The sequence below is a fragment of the Miscanthus floridulus genome, chromosome 13 (genome assembly GCF_019320115.1).
Source record: "Miscanthus floridulus cultivar M001 chromosome 13, ASM1932011v1, whole genome shotgun sequence".
NCBI classification, from domain to species: Eukaryota; Viridiplantae; Streptophyta; class Magnoliopsida; order Poales; family Poaceae; genus Miscanthus; species Miscanthus floridulus.
Genome location: NC_089592.1, coordinates 14,551,621 through 14,574,290, shown reverse-complemented (window position 1 = coordinate 14,574,290; position 22,670 = coordinate 14,551,621). Strand labels below are relative to the sequence as shown.

Below are 22,670 nucleotides of genomic sequence, written 5' to 3'. Positions count from 1 at the left end.
CTTGTTTTTCTTTATTTTTGGAAGACCTACTTTATGTTTTTAGTAAAATGGGTAGCGTGTCCGTACGTTGCTACGAGATAACTAACAATTTATACTAAAAACACAAGGATCGCACGATAAGATAATAATACTGTAAAAATTAAATACCAACGTTAAAGTAACATTTAATCCAAAAAGCAAAGTTTATGAATTTAACACAGTTACAGAGTATGCAGCGTCGCAGGCTCACAAACTCTACTTTATAGACATTTCCGTGATGCGGCTAAGATAATGTTTTATATTGGCAGGAAGAAATCTTCGATATCCATTTCTTTCATTGTAATCCATTTATCTGGACAATGTTTGAGGTGAGGGCACGGTTACAGTTTTTAGTAGCTTTGTGATATTGTCCGAAGCTATGAGATGATTAATGTCTTGCAATGATCCTTTCATTAATTTAGTTTTCTATCTATGTTTAATTGTTTATTCAGTTTATTTTATAGGCACGCCGGTAGATAATAGATGACAAAATTCAAACATCCATAATTTATCTCTTTGACTTTGAGCATGAATTTTGTTTTTATTTTTTAATTGATATATTGTCCATTTGTTTTTATCATAGCGTTAGCACGGGCATGCATGAAAAACGAAGATGTCTTTACACTACAGAAATCTTTAAAGAAGATCATGCATAGATTATTCTTGTATTAAATATTATATATATACAATCACCTAAATATTCTAATTAAACTATAAAATTTTGAATTAGGATACGAGGTAAGACATGCAAACAGATATTTCAAAATTACCTGTAGAGTCAAAGAACTTAATAAATAAATCTTTTTGGAGGCAATGTAAATTCCCTCTAATCTTTCATTTGATGTAGTTAGTGTTATCATAGTACCCGCATGTATTCATGGGAAATAAATCGTGGACAAAACATGAATACGTTTTGGTGCGACATTTCAACATGGGTCCATCGTCCTGTCAATATCTTTAAGACAGATCACATAAAGGATGAGAGTCCATCTATGAGATTGCTCACAAGAGACTCAAACTTATATCTGATCATGGTAATGTTGAATTGCTTTGCATCAAATGCATCGGCAATGATAAACGGGGACATAGGTTTTAGTATGCATAGTGGAGGAAAACTCAACATTAGCCTTCTCAGCAGCTTTTCTGAGCCTTTGCAGTGTTAATTTGTCCTTACTCAGATAGTCAAAAGGTGCACCATAAAATTATGCACCACTAAAAAAAATGTCACCATTGGTTGCCTTGACCTAAAAAATGTGTCGAAATTAAGAATTACACCTAATTCAACATCTTGGAACAGATACTCAAGTGGATACCTTATTCTACAATATATATCTGTGTGGAATAGTCCTAAAGCCACACATATTTATACGGTGAGTATAACATACTTTGTTTTAAAATTTTACAAGAGATTTTTTAAGACACGCAGTATTATACATGTGACAGGCACTAATATTTACATATATACTCGAACCTGTGTGTAAAGGATTATATAGAGATGCAGCGGAACTTATTCATGGATTTATTGGTACATAAAAGAAATGGATATCGGAGAATTCTTTCTGCCAATATAAAATATTATCTTAGCCATATCACGAAAAAGTTTATACAGTAGAGTTTATGAGCCTGCGCCGCCGCGCTCTCCGTGACTATATTAATTTCACGAACTTTGCCTTTTAAATTAAATATCACTTTAACATAGTATTTAATTTAATAATATTGTTATCTTATCGTATGGTCCGATATAAAAATTTAGTTTTTCTGTAGCATACTACTACGAAGAAAACGAGGCTTTCGGTGGGAAAAGTGGGCGGGAGAGCTGTTCGGCGGACGGACGCGAAGAATCCCGCTCCCAGGCTCCCTCCTCTACGTGCGTTTCGGCCACCAAACCCAAACCCAAGGCCAAAACAAAGCCCGCGACTTCACCGGCGGCGGCAGCGGCCGATGATGGCCTCCGCCTCGACCTCCGGAGGCGGCGCGCGTCCGTGGCGCGCCGCGCTGCTCACCCTCCGCGACGAGTCCCTCGCCTCGCCCTCGCCCACGGCCCTCCTCGAGCTCCTCCGCCGCGTCCTCCTCTCCCCGGCCACGCCCTCGCTCGCCGCGTCCGCCGCCGCACTCTCCCCTCACGAGGTGCGGCTCCTGATCCCCTCTGTCTCCGCCCCGCTTTGGCTCGGCTCGATCTCACTCGCTGTGGCGTTTCGCCTCTCTGTGCAGGTGGGCTCGGATGTGGCGTTCCTCGCTGACACGGCCGCGGCGGTGGCGTCATGCCCCGGCGCCAACGACGCGCTGCGCGGTGTCTGCCACCTGGTAATGGTTATGCGCTTCCGCTCGGTCGACCTATTATAGGTGGCAATCGCAGGATATGGTGGAATGCATATGTACCGACTATTATAGTGTCTATATAACTGTAGATCGGCTGTGTTCTGTGATGGTCAATAAGGATAATGTGGCTCGATTCAGTTTCACCATGTATTTTTTTAGTCCAATCATATTGGGTTAGGCTACTGATAAGATTCAAATATTCTATCAGTGTGAGATCTATACGTTTTGGATAAACTGAAAAAAAAAATCTGTGCATTAATTTTCATGAAAAAAAATGTACTTTTGCAGATTTATGATGTCATGTGCAAAACAAATATGGAGATTGACTCTTCTGGTTGGCTTGCAATGTTGAAGTTTCTTGACATACTTGTCAAATGCTGGATTGAGGGCGCATGCATGAAGGGCCTCTCTAGTAGGACAGCTGCATTATATTGAATACAACATCTGAATGTTTACATATCCTCAGGTTAGGTTTTGTTTATTATAAAATACTACTGGAGAAACTGTTCCTGCACTTGTGCTCTTTGAATTAAGAAGAAATGGCCTGTTTTCTTGCTAGTTATTCATGTACCGACTGAACTTTCAGTGACATAAAAATTTCTGATTCTTTCTTGCTTCTATCAACAGTCAGCACAATGACTTCTACATTTATAACTATACCAATATAACATACCCTTACCTAAAGGAATTTTAAATGATGAATTTGCTATCATAACCCTTCTTTTTTTGGCTGAAGTTCTTCCCTTTATTCCAGATAAGCAAACCTCTATGGCTACTTAAAGAAATTGTGCTGCACCACCTGTACTTGCCTGATACTCCAGACCCCCATGAATAGATTTTGGCAGTTCCATCCATACTTTTAATTTGATGCAAATTACCTCATGCACCTCAAGTTTCAGCAATTTAGCACCCATATTGTTCAATCAAGAGGAAACAAATGCCAATTTTTAGGGCATAGTGGCGAATGAGTCAGGCTACATTAAAAGTTCAGGGAGGCAAAATGCCAAATTTAATACTGAAAGTGATAATCTGCATCAATCCTGAAATGCTGGTGTAATTGCCAAAAGTGAGAAGCAAGGGTGGGGCCATACAGCCTTTGACAATTTTATTATTATTATTATTATTTTCCAATCCTTTCAATGGTTCTTGAAAAATCTGCCTTTAGTGATGTGCACTTATCCTACACGTTGGAGAAAAGGAAAATGCCTTTAGTTCTACTGTATGTATGTGATACTAAAGTTACTGCATTCATAATTAATTCAAATGTCATCAGGGAGTATGATCTTTATATTGCTCCTAAATGCTTTCTGTTCTTGATGGCCAGGTTCTGGAGCAGGGATTATGGAAGAAGCGTTTCATTAACTGAAAGTTCACATTCACTAACAGTGCTTGTCTCGATTGTATCATACTTGCAAGCCGAACTGAACATCTCTGATAAACCAGCAAATGCCACTGGCATTTCTTCCCACAATTCTGGATCTGTGAATAGTAAAAATTCCAATATTTGGGATATGAAGATATCTGCATTTTCCATGGTGGAAGATATACTGAGTAAGGTTGCATCAAATATGACAGAAAATCTGTGGCAGTCTGTCATTGAGGTTAGTGATTTTTGATCTTATCTTTTTGTTGTTCTGCTTGGTGCTATGACATGGGGGCATTGAGTGACCAAACAAGTACCACAGCAAAAGAAATCTGCAAGAATGTAGAATTTATTACACAACCGTCATCAATGGTTTAGAGCTTCATCTGTGACTGATCACCTAGACTTCTGCTGATGTTTGGCACTGTTACATGCTAACACATCAAGCACTGGCTGATCCACATTGCACATCTGTTCTGTGGCTTGAATTGAATTTTTTTATTATCAATGTGTGCACTGGCCTTCTGTTTTAATCCAAACTCCAGTTTTGTACTTTCTAGGTCTTGAGGAAAGTTATGGATTTTGTCACAGCAAGGAATCTTGTTATAGAGAGTAGCGTCATGTCAAGGTTAGTACTTTTATTATTTCATGGATTACAGATCAGAGTGAATTGAATGAATGGTAAATTCAAATCTAACCTCACCAATTTAACATATTTTATACTTCCTTTCTTCGTTGTCTACATTTGGTTCTTGCGGATCTCAAAGGACCACTTTTAGGGCATGTAAGTATAAAATAAAACTTTAGTCCTCTCATTTAAATAAAATTTCTACATGCATTTTCTGATTGTAACAATGTCCATAAAACTTCAAGGTTGCAGGGTTTGTGGCAAATCTGCAAATATTTTTCATATATGGGCTGAGGTCATCTTCACCTCCTACACTAGCTCCAAAAGAAACTAGAACAGATTCAAAACCCAGAGCTTCACATGGACGATATAGACCACCTCATTTGAGGAACAAGGATGGAGGAGAGAATGATTCACTGGAAGGTCGAAATTCAGATAGTGAATATTCTCGGTATGATATAAGCTCATCAGACTCAGACCTGAGTGATAGTGATAGTTATGCAAAAAGTGGAGACCGCTTCCGGAGTTCAAAGGCTAGATTAGCTGCCATCCTTTGTGTACAGGTATGTAGCTACACATATGCTTTGAATCGTGCTTCCCTTCTTAGTTCTGATACATCCATTAGTCAAATTTTCCTTATGCATTTGTACAGCTTAGGTTGAGCTGTATAGTGGAGTTAAATATCATGGGATATGTCCTTCATAGTTAACTTTTAGGATGGTTGTTTCTTTTATTGAATATATGAAGGGATGGTGGTACCCTTTAATAGGTATCTACTGATTTCATAAGGCAAATTGTCTGACCTATTAGATAACCTGGGCAACTTAACTCCCCTATGGCAATTCAAAAAACTTATGATTTGATTTTTATTTTACAAATTAAATTAAATTGTGGAGCTCAAAAAATGATTATTTGATAGCTCATCTTACGATGGCATCTGCATAGTTCCACTAATTGATGTCATTTTCTTCCTGAAGTTATGCCATATGAGATATCAAATATCGAATGCAACATCAAATATTTCAACATGCTCATGTTGTTGAAGTAACCATCTCACTATCCTGTTCTCACCTCTTTTAGGATATCTGCCGTGCTGATCCAAAGTTACTTACTTCACAATGGCCAGTACTTTTGCCTGAGAATGATGTTCTCCAACAAAGGTAAACTTTTCCTCATACAACACTACAGCTTTTCTCACACCTTAACATCATCTGATGTTACTTTTTGTTGCTTGTACAGGAAATATCAAGCAACTCTGATGACATGCTTGCTTTTTGATCCTATAACAAAGGTACAAGTCTTCAATTACATACATATATCCTGATTTTAAGTTTCTCAAATTTGCGCATAATCATCATTATACAATCTTTTTTTCTAGTTATTCTGCATTTGACAAAGCTGTGCTTTCCTTGAACTGTGCGAATGAAGGCATTTATTTGCCGTAATGCCATTATGACTTATGTGCTTTATGGAAAAAGGAAATTCTAATGCAGTAACCAAATTGATAAACGATGCACTTAATCCAAACTTTACTTTGCATTCACCTTTCCTTGATCTCCTCCGTCGAAATAGATGTAATTTTGTACAGCAAACTTAGTCTGAATGTGATTCCTATGTTTGACCGAGTGGGCAGGCACTATGGAATTTCTCTATATGATACTTTCTCAATTTAAATATCTTTCACCGTCTTTCGAATTTGATGGAACATGCAATTTATAGTCACATCAAATTGTTAATTTTCAGTTTAGAAACTCTCATGTACACTATCTATATGGCCTGAATTAAATATGCGCAGGTACGTGTTGAGGCAGCATCAACCATTGCTTCCATGCTGGAAGGGCAAGCATTAGTTTTGATACAAGTTGCAGAGTACAAGGAGTCGTCCAAGCGTGGATCTTTCACCACATTATCTTCCTCACTTGGTCAAATATTGATGCAACTGCATACAGGTAGGGGAGTTACTGATATTTTCAGAATCGAATACTATAATATCTTGGACTTTTTTTTACCACCGGAGATTGTGGTTGACAACTGTTGCTCCAAATAGAAAATCATATCCTAAAGTAATTGATTGCACCATTACCTAATACCAACTATGCTCAGCTCAAGCTGTCATGACATGCTGACTGGGCTGGTTGTATGTGCCCAAGGAGCACCACTGTAGCAGCAGGATTTTGTGCGACCTCTATTACTTTTTTATGGAAAACAAGTAAACAACCCCTATTAGTTGTCAGGTCATAGCTTCTACACGCCAGGTCAGATAGATAGGGCTGTTAGTTTGCTGGGAAGCTGGGTCATGAACTCATGACCCCAAAGTCGTTAGGCCAAAGATTACCTTGCATCTATTATATCTATATGGCAACTGGTCATCTCTTTGGAATCAAGGAAAGAATAATCAGGAGAAACTCAGTGGTGCCTGGTCTCAATTTCCTGGTTCGGCATCTGTTTACGTACCATTCTAATTCTTATGTTCCTCTTGGCTCCCAAACCTGTCCGGCATCTGTTACACAAGCTAAAACAGTTAGAAGAGGCATCTCTCAAAGAAAAACACAGTAACCGGGTGTCAGGGTCACGAGTCTTATGACTGCATGAGCTTAATAGCATAAAGCAAATACGGGTTGCTACATTAAGCTTGTTGATGCCCAACCTCAGTACACAGTAAACTCTGGTTGAAGTCTTCTGAACATCTCCAGTAATTTGCTTCTGGTCTGAACTTGCTTGATCCAATTTGTGAGCAGTGACGGTGTACTCAGCTGAGCTGAAACTTTTGTTATGACTAGGAACAATGGGCCACACCAGATTAGATGTCTTTTTGGGCCCACAAGTTCCAGATACTTATGCTATCCACTTTAAAAAAAATATGAGCTCTCACACCAAAAAGCACTCTAGAACAGATCTTTCATATCACTATCACTACCACTATTAACTTATTTAAGTACTTAAGTTATCCATAGCCTCATTTCTGCAGCTGAGCACTAAAATCCCAGCATTTTGTCCCTTTATTTTGGTGGAACTTGAATATTTTTGTTCAGCCATTTCTCCTATCCATCTGTGATCAATTAACTAGATGCCTCCACTTTGTAAGAGATCTGTTGATGTTTTGCATTTTACATTTTTGGCTCCCTCTGATTTGCAGGAGCACTATACTTGATACAGCGTGAAACTCAAGCTACTTTGCTTGCGGCATTGTTCAGATTTCTCATTCTTTTGATATCTGCTACACCGTATGATCTTGACACGCCTGTTTTCTATTTTCTCTACTCGATTTTGTATAATTAATAATATGTTAGACGAACAGGTACACTCGGATGCCAAAGGAGTTGTTGCCAACAGTCATTAAAGTATTGTGCAGTAGAATACTGGACAAGCACTCAAACAAGACTGAACATTATGCCTTGCTGGTTAGTTTTTTTTTTTTTTTTTTTGGTTAATTCCTTTATTGAAGAACCAGTGGTCTTGGGTGCCCTGTTCCTAACATGAGTGCACAACAGGTTAATGTTCTAAGTTGCTTAGAGACAGCATTTTCAAAAGTGCCACCAACTTTGGATGTCTTTGTGGTTCTCACTGAGGATTGCTGTGTTGGTTAGGCCTTATAATCCTGAATTTAAATAACATTCTTCCTTGGTTTTCTCATTTTTCATCATTTATACTGCACAAATCTACTGTATTGTCTTCTTAAAAGGCAAGCAAAGCTGTTCTTATTCAAAAGGGTTTGAAAAGTACTAAGCTATCACATTTTGTATCAATATGGGCTTTTCAGGACCATCACATGATCAGGAAGAATTAAATGCAACGTTACACGGATACGTGGCTGAGGGAGCGTATCGCGTATCGGATACGCGTCGGACACGCTCCCGATACGTATCTACGCAGTATCCGATTTTTTATTAATTTTGTAATTTTTGAGTACGCCTGTGGATACGTATCTGTATTTGGGATACGGCCCAGCCCAACAAAAACAATGTCTCCCCGATGCCCTAGCCCCCGACGCTCGCACCTCGTGCGGTCGCGCCGCCTCCGGCGAACGCGCGCATGGAATGCTCATCGATCACCGGCGACGAGCCTCCGCCCCTGCTCACTGGCCGCCGGCGACGAGCCTCCGCCCCCGCTCGCTGGAGACGAGCCTCCGCCCCCGCGCACGGCCTCCTGCGTACATGTGCGCCGCCTCCTGCGCAGGGATGCAATAGGTGGCCTCTCCAAATTTTGGCGCGAGGCGAGGCGAGGCGAGCGGCAGGACGGGGAGGAGGGAAGCGGAAGCGAGCGAGGGAAGGGTAGAGATGGGAGTAGTAGCAGCAGTAGAAAATCCTGCGACTCGGGTGCCTGCGTGTGCGCGTGTCCTTGCGGACGTTAAAACCTCACAACCGCATTGGATTCCGACAAGGTCCCGCGACCGCCGCGCCGACCGCCCGCCCGCCCCGCATCGCTGACGCGCGGGCCATCCACGTGGAGGGCCGGGTGTGGACCCTGAGGACGAGGGAGACGTTACGCGGGCGCTCGCGTTCGTGTTTGTGTGCGGCTTTGTTTTTTTTTTGTTTCCCCTCCTCGTCTTCCCTTTCCGCCGCTGGCGCTGGGGACTCTGGCTTGGGCTGGGTGTGCGAGGAAGTCAAAAGGAGCTCGGGCGGCGTCGGACCCAGCGCCGCGCGCGTTGCGGCCACCGGTGTGCGGGGCCCTCTGGTGGTGGGGTACGGTGTGTCAGTGGTGTGGGGTGCAGCGGGCGGGGGATCGGGCGTGCGCGGCACCAGGGGGACGGACGGTGACGGCATGGTGGTGTGTGTGCGCTCGGCTGGGCTGCCTGTGCCTGGCGTCTGCGCTGTCAGTGCTGCTGGTGAAGCGGTGATGGATGGGAGCCGTCACGTCCACCCACGACTAGTCCTGTCGCTCGCCGTGTGAACGCGCCGCGGGCGGACGCTCAGTCCATGACTCCCGTCATTCCTGCTCTACCACTGTTATTATTACTATTATATATTACTCCAACGGTAAGAAAAATTGGTACCATATCATTGCAATAGGTGGCCTCTCCAAATTTGGTAGTGCTGGCACTAGCTAGTGCTAATCCTAGCATAGTATCCGTGGGCTGTGACTACCGGCCACAATCTCAACAGAGAACAGACATTAGGATTTTCTGTGACTAAGTTTTAGACTTTCACAATTTTAATTTGTATTATTATTTATTTATTAAAAAATAGTAAAACGTATCCGCGTATCATGTTTTCTAGAAAATTGCCGTATCCGCGTATCCGTATCCTTCCGATACCGATACGCGTATCCGTATCCGTGCTGCATAGATTAAATGTTATAGCTATTCTTCTTCATTGTATAGAGGAGGAAATGTATTACAGTGTTAGACTTGGAGCTTTCCAGGCAAGTGGTCATTCTGATCCAGTGAATCTTACAGATTGCTTTTGCATTTGTTTGTCCAGTAACTGTCTGACAGACTTGACTGTTGACATATCATGTATTTCCATTGCTAAGTGTCGCTCGCTCGCTCCCTCCCCTCTACTCCGGGCCCCCTTGTTATAAGCTTTTCCTATATTATGGTCTTATTATTATAACCACTGGCGCTGTTGAAAACTATTGTATCATCCTTCTAAGTTGTATGCTGGTTATCTTGTTTGTATTTCTGATTTTAATGGGCTTTCAGGAAAGTTGAGCTTCATCCTTTTTTTAAATAAAAGTAACATTCTGTCCTTTCCATGTTTGTACAATTTAAATGATGATATTTCATTCGACAACCACCTGTTGCATCAACTGAAGATACAAGTCCTGGCATGATGAATAAGAACATATGGACCACCAATCGAGATACCATAACATAAATTTCCTATGCATGTGGGCTTTAGCCATAGGAATAAATTGCTGTGCACCAGCATCCTTGTAGGGCTTATCGCAAATTACAAAAATGCATTTTTCCATATGTATATTAGTTGTCTTTGCATACAAGTCGACATTCTTGTCCATAATTCATCCACCTTTTATGTGTGCTCAGGTGCTGAGATCAGCGGTTCACAACTACCCAAGCTGTGCAAACATGATTTGGGAAAAACTTCGAGACAACGTTCTTAATTTGTTGCAAATACAAAGCTTTGAAGACCAAAAGTATGATGCTAACTTTGGGCCTTCTGGACCCAAAGAAGAATCATCAATCAAGGAAAGATGTCTTGTGGCTGGAATAAAGGTAATGTTTTCTGTGATATTGCTTAACAATCTGTACTTTTGTGCTATATCACATTTTGTGTCCGCTGTGCATTTCTGAACTTCAACCCTAACCCCTTTAGGAAAGCACGATAAACTATGGATGTTGCGCTACTATCAACCTTTAAGTTGTATTAATCTGCATATGATATAACACGCAAAGTTGTATGTATACACAAGCTTTTTCGTCCAACATTAGACTTCCATTGTTTGCATTGTGTCTATGCTTGTATAATTTTCATGCTCATGTTCTTATGAACTTGATTGCTTTATGCAGCATGTACTGGTGTTTTATCCTTTTCCATTTTTTATGTATTGGTATGCTATTATTGACATAGATGTTGAGTCAGTAGTGTGAGTAGACCATTTCCTTTTAGTGATGGATGTACTGTAAATAACCTTTTTATCATTTATACATTTATATATGGTTAAGATTTCCCCCCTCCCTTTCAGGTAATGGATGAATGTCTGCGTGTTTCATCTGGATTCAAAGGAGCAGATGACATCAAAGAACGCAGATTGCTGGATATTCAGCAAATTTCTGATTTTACCATAAATAAAACTATTAAGTCTGCACCTCACTTTGAAATGGAAGCTGCTGGATCATCATAGAATTGCTCTTTGGACATAACACTTGGAACTAGCTGTTGGATCGAGGTGATAGAGACTCATCTCCCTCAGGGATTATCCCATGGCTCTGCTATGGTATTTTACCACTCTAGAACCTGTATTCTGCATTTTCTTTTGTTATTTATAGTAAAACATCCATGAGATTTCATTGTCTATCAATAGTTGATGCTATGTTCCTAACTTAATGAAGCAGAATGGCAACAAATGGCTGCCACTTGACCTAAAGAAGCAAGCTAATTTATAATCATCAAAGTGTTGAATGGACATCGTGCATATGCTATTGTTTATACTCCCTACTTCCCAAAAAGAGTGCACATCTTGTTTTCCAAGCAATCGACCAATTTCAAGTTTGACCATATCTATACAAAAAAGACTAACATTATTGATACAAAATAAGTATCATTAGATTAATCATGAAATATATTTTCATATAAGCCTATTTGTAAACATAAATGTTGATACTATTTTTTTATAAACTTAATCAAGCTTAGGATTGATTGACTTCTTAGAAAGCTAGATGTGCACTAGGACCTATTTGTTTGTGTTTTCCCTGGACTGATAAAGTATCTGTTTATTTCTAGGTCAGGACAGCATCCCTCACATGCTTTGCTGGCATGACTTCTGATGTATTCTTCTCCCTGCCAGAAAATAAAAGAGACTATATGACCTCCTCATCTGTAAGTCAGGAATCTCATTAGTCTATTTCTGTATCTGATTGTGTTTTCTTACCCTGTTCAGAAACATTGTATATTCATATTGAAATGTTCTTGTCTAGGTTCATGCGGCATTAAATGATATGGTTCCTAGTGTAAGATCAGCTGCGTGTCGAGCTATTGGCATTGTTGCATGTTTTCCTCAGATATTGTCAAGGTAATTTTCACAACTGTGATTGCATTGCAGCCTCTCCTAAAAAAAATGCTAAACTCAAAGCATTTTTGTTAAGTTACTTAATAGTGCGTGATGCACTGTTTTCTCATGCAGCTCTAGCCTACCAGGCAAGTTCATAGATGCCATTGAGTTCAATACACATAATTCATCAACTCCAGTATGATCTCCCTCCCTTTCTTCCCTCCCTTTCCCTCTCTCTCAGTTATGCTTACCTGTAAATTAATGTTAATATTTAGGTTCGTGTCACTGCTGCATGGGCTTTGGCAAATCTCTGTTCTTGTATTCGTTTTAGAGCATTGGAAGTGCATACAGATCCCTATGCAGGTACATATTTCATTTTGATGGTTACAGTGCCAGTGTATATGCCAATAAAGCATGCTTATGCATTTATTATCTTTTGTCAAGTGTAGGTGTACTGAACAAATCAAGCATATCTCTTTTGGTTGAAGTTGCTTTGCGTCTGGCCAAAGATAGTGAAAAAGTAAGATTGCTTTAGCCAATTTATGTATTTTGTTTATGTTTGTTCGGCAGCATCCATACCAGATTGTCAGTTTTAGCCACAAGGAATACAGAGATAATTGGAGATCGATGTTCATTGTGAAACAAGTAAACTAATCAAAGCTGTGAAACAAGCAAACTAATCAAAGCTGCTTGTATGCGTGGTGAAAAGAGTTGTTTTGATTTTCATTCAGGTAAAATCAAACGCTGTTAGAGCTCTTGGTTATCTTTCAAGATTTATCAGATTCAATTACCAGGCTGCCACAATAAATGACCCAAGGTAGCAGAACATTCTGTATGGATCAATCACTATTCTTATTGCTGGTTACTCCAACTCAATTTTAAGATTTTAGTAACAGTGATTCAGTTTTTTATGGAGATCCGGTGTGGCTCGAAAGAATGGTGCAGGCTTTGGTGTCTTGTGTGACAACTGGGAATGTAAAGGTACTACAAGAAATAGTTTTACTTAACAGTTTAAGCACTAGCCTAATTTCTGAGTCATTTTCTTGTGTTTTAAGTCTAGAGAAAAGAATATGCAACTTTGCCTCCTTGTTATCATCCTTAGGAGGAATACCTCATTAAATGGGAAGTGAAGGATTTCTCCCCTTTATCACATGTATTATTTTGCCATAAGTGTTGTGGAAATGCGTATGTTGCGTTGGATTTGCGGTCATACAAGAAGGGATCGAGTTCGAAACGATGATATACGTGATAGATTAGGGGTAGCACCAATTGAGGAAAAGCTTGTCCAACACCTGTTGAGATGGTTTGGACAATGTAACGGAGACCTCCAGAGGCACCGGTGCGTAGTGGAATCCTAAGTCAGGATAGTAACGTGAAGAGAGGCAGAGGAAAACCGAAGTTGACTTGGGTAGAGGCAATAAAAGGAGACTTGAAAGGATGGAATATACCCAAAGACTTAGCCTTAGATAGAAGTGCTTGGAAGACAGCTATTCACGTGCCTGAACCTTGACTGCTTCTGCTGGTTTTCAACTCTAGCCTACCCCAACTTGTTTGGGACTTACAGGCTTTGTTGTTGTTGTTGTTGTAAAGAAGTGAAAAATATAGGTTGTTATACATTTAACAAAAAAAGTATATATCTTTATCTAATTTATGGGATGGTAGAATTCATTGTGGAATGTTAAGATTCTTGAGGTGAATAACTGGCTGCACTTTGACATGTCTTTTGTATAGGTCCAATGGAATGTTTGCCATGCCCTTAGCAACTTGTTCATGAATGATACCTTGAGACTTCAAGACATGCCTTGGTACTTGAGTCTGTTTACTATTATTAAGTCCTGGAAATGAAAGCACATGATGATAATGTCATTGCAATACTTGCTAAACAACAAACAGAAATAAATAATATTAGATGTCCTGGGAATGAAAGCATATGATGATAATACCATTGCAATACTTGCTAAACAACAAACAGAATAAATACTATTCTATATTTTGTCTTGGTCTGATGACTAGTGGATTGTAAGGTGCACCTAACCAGCCTGTTCATTTCGTCTGGATTGGCTTATAAGTCATGGCTAAAAGTACTGCTGGCTGGTTTGGTGTAAGAGAAAAATATTATTCGTTGGGTGATAAGCCAAAGCTTATAAGCCAGATACGAGCTGCCGAACAGGCTGAATGTGTCCGAATCACTTAGATGTACAGTTATATCAGTGTACTGTAGCTTTTGTAACGTATGCATAAACGGAACACTCCATAATCCATGCAGGAATAGAAAAGTAATGTAAGGTGCTTCCTGCTCCATGTAGATTTGCTGTGTACTGCAAATTCTTCTATGGTCTAAATATGTAATATTGACTGCTGCAACTGTTCTCTAGTAGTCTGATGGACCTATTGGCCTATTACCCAAGCTAACTCATCTGCCACCTGACCTGAGCAGAAAGCATCGTTTCTAGAAGACTGGCTGAAATCATTATGCACATCATTCAATAATAATGAGCACCAGCCCTTGCCAACGGAGGCCATACATGATGAGGATGGTTTCAGCCCAAACGTGACTCAGAAAGTTATGCTCTCCTCTGCCCTGCAGTCCTTGCTTGGCATATACACGGGCAGAAACCAGCAAGTCATTACCCAGAGATTTGAGCAACTAGCTAGAAGCATCGCGTGAATGATTAACAGTGAACAGTCGCTCTGTGGTCTCCATACTCCATTAACAAGCAGCAAGATGTTGGTCGTCTACCCCCTCAGGATGGACAACCCATCACGCAGTGGGATCCTTAAATTCTGCCAAATCCCATGAACTCCAACAAAGCTGCCAGTCGGCAGTTGTTTCGGATCTTGGCCGTCATGGGTAGCTATCATGCACAAGCGCATTGAAGCTCGGTTTGATCGGTTCAATATTGCACTCGCGAATTGTATTTTTTTTGTAGAGCAGTTCCTTGCATCTTGCAGGCGTGGACATGTTTGTACACCTTGTGTAAAATAGTGACCTCGGTTGGTTACTTGTAACATTATTACTGTGAATATAAGTTGCAGCCTTCCAAGCCCAGAGTGACCACAAACATTGGGTATCTCTTACTACCTTTTTGTCATTCCTGATAAACAGGATGATACTATTATGTATATGGGCCTTCCTGGTCCTGGGGTTTACTGCTTGATTGATAAGGTTGATATTATCAGATCACGTGGACAATATTACGATTGTTCGTCCCAAGAGGGATCATGAATGCCGTCCAAATCTGTTGATTCTGTCGTTAGCGCCACTGTTATTGAGCCCTTGTGTGTGGGTTTTTATTCATGTACCAACCTTCATAAATGGCTTGACGTCCTGCACTGTTCGATCAGTTCCAATGTTTTAGACTTTTAGTCCTAACATTGCTGAACTGGGGTGCCTGGTGCTATATACTCTTCATTTGCGTGTTGCATCCTGTGTTCATCGTCAGTACACCTGCGTGTGCATTTCTCAGCTGCATCCTCTGGTCATCGTCAGTACGCGTGTCGAGCATCTGAACTCTGATTGATGGGGGTGGTTAGTGGTGAACAGGCGACGAGTTGACAGTCAGCTTGTGTTTCTGTCCGTGTTGATAGATGTAATAGAACCTCCAGGTGCATAGATTAGTGGGTAAGACTTGACTTAGATGGGATAACTTACTGATATACCTCATCAAAAGTGCAGTCGTGGCCATGGCGCCGCCGCCGAGGTAGCAGCGACGTGGAGGCGCAGTCCAGTAGTGGCGGCGAAGGCGATGGCGTTTCCCGTCGCTTACAACGCGCCCTTCTAGATCGGACTAGGTCTAGGACATGGTGGGGCGCTGGCAGCTACGGTGAACCTCGTATCTCGAGCCCCAGCCCCCACCTCCTATTTATTACGCTGTGCAATGGGGGCCATCAGCCAAGAGAACGGTTGGGCGCCCCTGATCAGGGCACGGATCAAGGGCCTAATTGACCGTTGGGCCAACTGGTGTAGATCAATCTAACATTCTCTCCATTGATCTCACCTTATGACTTAAACTTAACTTACTTTATCTTTTTTCCATTCCATCGCAGATCATTGCATAGAGCGTACCTCATCGTCATGGTCAGTTGCCATTAGATTAAACAGCTATAATGTACCTCTCTGTTTTGAAACAGATTCTCAACTAGGCCCTTAGTATCCAGAAATCATAGGCTTTTCTGTAAATCCATGTCGACTGTATGTTCTCTGAACGCACTGGGTGGTTAACCTTTGGTAAGCGGATCCGCAAGTACTTGCTTGGTACTTATATGCTCAATGCTTTCAAAATAATTCTGGATTTTCTCCTTTACAACATATAACTTAATGTCAATGTGTTTGGTAGCACACTTGACCTGTTGTCTTAGGAGTTATCTACTTTAAATGGTTATTGCTATTGATTACCATTATTAAATCCGGGTACATATTCCCTTAATCACTTTTGCCTGTTCCTTAAGCATCATGTCAAGCTATACTATGGTATGCATCATTGATGACACCACAACTGTTTTTTGGAGCTTTTTTCACAATAATACTCCAACTGCGAGTGTTAGCAACTACTGTGGATTTCACTATACATCTCGCCAAGAATTAACATTTGTACCCTCAACTATTTGAGAGTACTTATTCTTTCTTATTCAGCATGAGGCCTATGATACTTTGCAAAATTGCAAGACATTCACAATTCCATTCCAGTGATCTATATCTGAACTCGACTTCTGCCAAAATATCCCGGATACGTAAACTACGTCAGTGTAAGTTCTTACTTGTACTTGTACACTCATCAAGCTTCCAACAACTGAAGCATATGGAACCATGTTCATTTGATCGATCTCATATCGGTTTCTGAAACACTTAAAGTTCTCAAATCTATTACCCTTGACTATAGGAGCAGGCATAGATTTACTCGCATGCATACTTTATTTCTTTAGAATCTTTTCTAAGTATGCATTTGCGATAGTCCTAATACCCCATTTTTTCTATCTCGGTGAATTTTGATTCCTAGAACCAATGATGCTTCACCAAGATCATTAACATTGAAACTTGAGGACAAAAACTTCTTCTTCTCCAATGACAGATTAACATCACTACTAGTGAGTATAATGTCATCTATTCACAGGATGTGGAAAATGAATTTTCCATTCTTAAACTTCGCATAAACGTTATTGTCCTTCTCATTTTTTTAAAACCTAAACTTTCTCATTGTTTCATCAACTTCAAATACTACTGTCTTGTGACTTGTTTTAACCCATAAATGGATTTCTACAGGCGGTATCCCATACGTTCTTTTTCTTCCACGACAAAATCTTTGGGTTGTGCCATGTAAACGTTTTCATATAAATCCCCGTTGAGGAATGTCGTCTTTACATCCATCTGGTGTAACTCTAAATCATAATGTGCCAACAACACCATTTTGATTCGAAAGAATCCTTCATGAGACTGGAGAGAAAACTCTCATCGTAATCTATTCATCCTCTTTGCGTAAAGCTTTTTGCTACAAGTCATGCTTTATATCTTTCTACATTTTCTTTGGAGTCATATTTTGTCTTGTAGACCCTTTCACAGCCTACTGTTTTGGCTCAATTAGGAATTTCTTCTAAGTCCCAAACATTATTGGTATTCATCGAATTCATTTCAACTTCCATAGCTTCTTGCCATTTAAACGAGTAAACGCTTCTCATGGCTTCTTCAAATGAGGTGGGATCACCCTCCATTTGAATTTATTTACTAACATAGACTTCGTAGTCATCAGAAAAACTGGTTTACTAATTCTTTGAGACCTTCTGTGCCCTCAGCTACTGGCACTTTCATATGGGGCTGTTGTTGCTCTTCATTGCCAAGAGGCAATTGATTCTACAGGGTCCTGTATTACAAGATCCTTGTTTTCATTATTCATCTTCTTCGAAGAGCTAACAACAGGTGTTGTATTAGTCATACAACATCAACAGATATTGAGAAACTTTGCTCCTGAGTCACTAGAGTGGGCACATAGTCCCTCTTCTATTCAAGTCTTAGGTCTCTACATACCTCTACATACCATCATCTCCCAGATCTTCTCATCTTTTCTAAAGATGGTGTATTTTTAAATATCTTATTTTGGGTTTAATTTGTTAAAACCTCATACTCCCTCTGTTCAAAAAATTATAAGACTTTTTGACATTTCTAGATACATTAATTTTATTATATATTTATCTAAACATAGTGTATATCTAAGTACATAACAAAAGCTATGTATTTAGAAAAGCCAGAACATCTTATAATTTGAAACATAAGGAGTAATCAAGTTTTTTCACATTCACTCCCATGCTTCATAAGTTCGTACATAAGGTTGTTTTAAGAAAAAAATAGTTAATGCATAATAACGCCCGGAAAACAAAGTCAAAGGTACAGTAAGTCAATGTGCAACTTTATCAATTATATATGATGATAATTCAATTCCTATCAACTGTGTGTTACATGCCTGCATTCTCCATCGTCTTTACAGAAGACTAGATGCATGTTTTCATTGAACAGCAGGAGGAAGCCAGGAGGACAGAACTTGTGGATAACAACAAGAAGCAGAGGCTGCAGGCAAGATAATGGAGAGCCATGCACACCGACGCCGCCATCAATCCGTGGCAATATTCAATACGGCAACCCGAATTCCATTCCAGTAGATTAATCTAATCTCTCACACTTACTAGAGTCCATACTCACTCGGGTTCAAACTTAGGCAATATGGGCGCCGAAATATTAGCACCTCCATTAATCCTCCACGTGTACGTACTAGAAGCCAAAGCCCTTAGTTTAACAACGGCCTCCTCACTCACATGTTGATTTGTTGTTGCTGTGATCCGTCGGCTAACGACACCATCCTCATTATGCATAAGAGTGGTTGACGTAGCTCCACACTGAACTGAACGGCCGGCCGACACTACTGTCGTCCATAAGAGTGGTTGCTAGCTACTTGGTCCGCTACGAGTGACAGATACATGGAATATTTGTGAAGAAAGAGAGAAAAAAAATCTGTGAGTCATGCAGTACGTGCGGTCGGTGTCACTCTGCTTTATTTATTATCGACGTGCTGTCGACGCGTCGATGTTGCAATTGCGTATGGTCCGGACATACGTAGAATATAGGAGTACATGGTAGATGCACCTTTCCGTGACTTTCGCATCGATCGAGTGGCAAGAAAATTTGTGACGTCCTCTTGGTTTCGTTTCGGCTTTTCCTTCTTGGCAGGTAGCAGGTCATCGTGCAGTGCCAAGAACTCAAGATCAGCGCACGTCTTTCTGTGGAATTTTTGTAAAGTAATCGCTGCTGCTGCGCAAAGTCTCTCCGGCTTCGACTCCCTACAAATATGTAATGACATCTATCTATTTATGCATGGAACAAGTACCTCATCATCATCTATTAATATGTAAAACGAAGTATGAATTCGATAGAATTATGCATGCACGCTTGTTTATTTGGCTACACTCTAATCCACTCTAATCCATGTTAGATCAATCCACTCTATCTAATCCACGTTTCACAAACCAGTCCATCACATCACTGTCCATCTCGCCTCATTCAAAGGCATACCTACTTTCTAATTCTCGGAATTCTCGGAAAAATAAATACAGACGAACAACACATGCATGTGTCCGCTTGCTTGGACAGTTCTCTCGCCTCCTCGTGGCACCACACGCGCGGCTATGAACTTAAGCGTGTGTTTAGCTTGAGGAATAATTTAGTTCATCAACTTCCGGTTCCTCACTTTTTGGTTTGGCATATGGGATGGAACAGGTTGATGCATCAATGCATTATTCCTCATAAGCTAATAACAACTAGTACTAGTATGAGAAATGGTGTCATGCCAACAAATTTGAGAAATAAACTCATAATGCACCACCTTATCTAAGATGATGGAGCGATTCCTTGAACCAAACACCGTTCAACCTACAATAATTATAGCTTCACAGAAAAAACCCTAGCCATATATATGGCAAGAGAGAGAGTGCATCGCACTCGTACCTGCTCAAGTTCGGTCATCCACCATGTGACACAGAATACTCTTACTCTGATGTGTTTGTTTCTTACTCCCTTTGTCCCAGATTAAAGTATGTTGTAGAAGCTATCACGAAGACCAATGCCCAAGCAAGAAGACCCTAACACCCCTACACGGCAATCTCGCGGGTGATGGTGACGTGCTGCAGAATGGAGTTCGAAATATTTTTCTATTCAATTCTCCACACTGTAGAGGCTATCAGTACACATTTTTTTTTGCTTTTTAATCTATCTTTCAGGTGAGTGGAGGACATGATCTGACCGCTTGATGTAAGTTGGCTATGATTAGACTGATATGTTGGTCTATAACGTCAAGTACTGTGAGACAATTTTTGAATCATACAACGACTTGTATTTGGGGACGGAGGGAGTATGTGCTTACTCAACAAAATATGAAAAAAAAACTAACACACTCTGTTTTCTTACATTGTACTAACAAGCTGTTCGATTGATGGTTTCTACAGCTGATAAGCCGGCTAATGCTGTTTTGTTGTGAGAGAAAAACTCTGTAATTTTGATCATGAAATTTTAAGAAATCCGTGTGATTTTACTACGTGTGAATTATATATTATGCAACCATTTCTCATAATGAATCTAATAAACATAAATATTTTGTTGTTGACCTATAACATTTGTATGATTTACCCGTACAATCATATGACCATGTCAGAAGCAACGTGTTCCTTGTCGTGCCACAAAGGCTAATATTTGTCTATTTCGTAACATTTTAGTACCCACAATCGGAAAGTACAAATGCCACGACAATATAAAGTACATCTAAATAAATCACTTAAAAAGTTTGTCAATTTCATTTCATTCATATCAATTTGGTACACGCGATTGAAGACCAAAATTAACACGACAGCTTTAAAAGTGCAAAGCAACAAAACTTACATGATGACGTGTACCATATATCATACAAAAACAAGACTACCATGTGCTGCAGCATCGGTGAGGCGGTGACCGGGGAACTCCTGGCCAGGTTGAGGGGACGATGCACACGACGGACTGCAGTCTGGCTCTCTACCGAGCGTCCGTCCGTCGAATGGGAAGGACCCGCCTGTCCCACACCTCACGTCTCGCGCGCCATGTGCCTCGTGCCTCGAGCGTCCCACCCGTGCCTCGTGCCTTGCGCCCCTACCTGCGCCTTGTGCCTCGTGTCACACGTTGCTCTCACCTCGTGCCACTTACGCCTCGCGGAGTGTGAAGCTGCATCCATGGGCAGGCAGCACGTGCGGAGCATGAGACGAAGCAGAGTGTGAAGCTGCATCCATAAACGTCCTGAGGGTATCATTATTGAAAACGACGGGCAGCAAGTGCGGATGTCCAAACCAACACCGCATCCGGACGTCTAGACGCTAGTCTCTCCGACATTGACCTATACATTTGTATGATTTACCTGTACAACCACATGGCCTTGTCAAAAGCAACATGTTCCTTGTCGTGCCATAAAGGTTAAGATTTATCCATTTCGTTTCACAGTTTAGTACCCACACAATCGAAAAGTACAAATGCCACGACAATATGAAGTGCAAATAAATAACTTAAAAAGTTTGTCGATTTCATTCATATCAATCTGGTACACACGCGATTGAAGACCAAAATTAACACGAAAGCTTAAAACCGCAAAGCAAGAAAACTTGCATGATGACGTGTACATATAAAAAACAAGACTACGATGTGCGGCAGCATCGGTGACCGGGGAACTCCTTGCCAGCTTGAGGCAACGAAGCCGTCTGTTTTTTTTAGAAATCCAAAATTAATGTGAGGCATGCTGTATGTTTTGTTTGGAAAGTAAACGGCATTCTGTACTTTTTTGTTTGGAAAGTAAACGAAATCCTAAATTAATGCGAGGCATGCTGTATTGTTTTTTGTTTTTTTTCGAAAGTAAACGGCGTGCTGCATTTTTTGTCTCGAAATTGTGTAAACGAAATCCTAAATTAATGCGAGGCAAAGTGTCTTCTGCTTTGACTTCTCACATAACATGCCTTTTCTTATTTTTATTATGTTATTATCGAATCAAAACTTTTGTGTATATATATTAGCGGTCAAAGTGTCTTCTGCTTTGACTTCCGACAAATATCTGATGGCAACATAATACATGTGTAAAATAAAATATCTATGCATGCTCCAATTAAATGGGCCAAAGTCGTGGTGAGAGGTTGTTTAACCTCCACACCCGCTTCTTGTGTCGGCTGCTCTCAAACCCGCAGCTAGCTCCATTTCGCCTCATTCAGTGGCAAAACTCTTTGTCCAATTCTCAGAAAAATAAACATGAAAAAACCCCACATATGTGGCTATGAACCTAAGATAATGTAAGGCCCTGTTTAGATCCATTAGTACTAGAAATTATATAGCTATTTCCTCCGTTCCAAATTATAAATCGTTTTGACTTTTTTAGTTCATTCATTTTGCTATGTATCTAGATATATTATTTATTTAGATACATAGCAAAATGAATATACCAAAAAAGTCAAAGCGACTTATAATTTAAAACGGAGGGAGTAATAGCTAATAACTACTAATTTTTAGCTAGCTAATTTTTAGCAGGAGACTGTTTGGATCCACCTGCTAATAGGTGGTTGGATAGTGGGTTGAAGATGGATGAGCTATTAGCATCTACTTAGCAACTCTAAACTTGCTAATGGAAC

General features: G+C 40.4%; 1 pseudogene; it reads left to right on the top strand.

Moving 5' to 3' along the window:
* Nucleotides 1–1,962: 1,962 nt before the first annotated feature.
* On the top strand, nt 1,963–15,781 carry LOC136499492 (uncharacterized; annotated as a pseudogene).
* Nucleotides 15,782–22,670: the final 6,889 nt, after the last annotated feature.